The sequence below is a fragment of the Silene latifolia genome, chromosome Y (assembly GCF_048544455.1).
Source record: "Silene latifolia isolate original U9 population chromosome Y, ASM4854445v1, whole genome shotgun sequence".
NCBI lineage: Eukaryota > Viridiplantae > Streptophyta > Magnoliopsida > Caryophyllales > Caryophyllaceae > Silene > Silene latifolia.
The window spans coordinates 422,417,483-422,418,475 of NC_133538.1; the positions used below are offsets into that span (position 1 = coordinate 422,417,483).

Here is a 993-nt window from a genome sequence, read left to right on the forward strand (position 1 = left end):
CTTCGAAAGGAAGACTTAAGTACTTTCGAACCTGAGCTACAACATTTTCTTTTTGCAGAAGATCAGTCTTTAGAAGAAGACGATCTCACTTCTGTTAACCAACCGGTAAAGATGCCGAATATTGCAAGTCACTCGGAGCTTAAAGCATTTTCTATTACCAAGGGTTTCAACCTCCAGACTGAGGACGGCAACACCTTTGATATCAGACCGTCTTACATTAATCTGGTGGAGAGAAACTTAATTAGGGGTGTGGTGGGTGAAGACCCAAGGAAGCACATGGAGGTCTTCACTGATTACTGCTCTACTATCCCCGCTACAAAGGGAGTAACTCAAGACAAGATTAAGGAGGTGCTCTTTCCTTTTTCTTCAACTGACTAAGCCCATGAGTGGTTGACTGATCTTGACCGTGTAGTTGCTGCTATCACCAACTGGGAAACTCTCGCACTTGCCTTCTACAAAAGATACTTCCCTCCACAGCGCATTAATCAGCCGAGGGCGAAGATTACCAGTTTCAAGCAGGCACCTGATGAGACTTTCTATGAAGCTTGGTGTCGGTTCAAGAGGTTGGTGAGGTCTCTTCCTCAACATGGTTTTGATCCGTGGTTTCTGTCCAATCAGTTCTACAATGGGTTGTACGATGACCACAGAGCTATACTTGACGCCTCATCCAACGAAAGATTTCAAAAGAATACGGATGATGACAAGGGATGGGCCATTATTGAAGAGGTGGTGACCCATTGTGCTGAATATGGGAACCCACGGGACGGTATTCGAACAGTCCATTCAGTTGATAAGGCAGTTGTGGCTCAGCTGGAAGCCATGAATGCTAGGTTTGATATATTTGAGCTGCAAAATGCTGGGGAGCCACAAACGGTTCATCTGTTGACTAGACAGGAAACTCTCATTTGTGAGAGATGTGGAGGACATGACGGTTATACTGCTATTGATTGTCTTACTGAGAAAGAACAGGTCCTTGCTTTTCAATAATATAGG

General features: G+C 44.6%; 1 non-coding gene across 1 annotated transcript; it reads right to left on the minus strand.

The window, feature by feature from the left end:
* Nucleotides 1-487: 487 nt before the first annotated feature.
* On the minus strand, nucleotides 488-592 carry LOC141636603 (small nucleolar RNA R71). The gene has a single exon (XR_012541208.1). It is a non-coding gene; the product is annotated as a small nucleolar RNA R71 (small nucleolar RNA).
* Nucleotides 593-993: the final 401 nt, after the last annotated feature.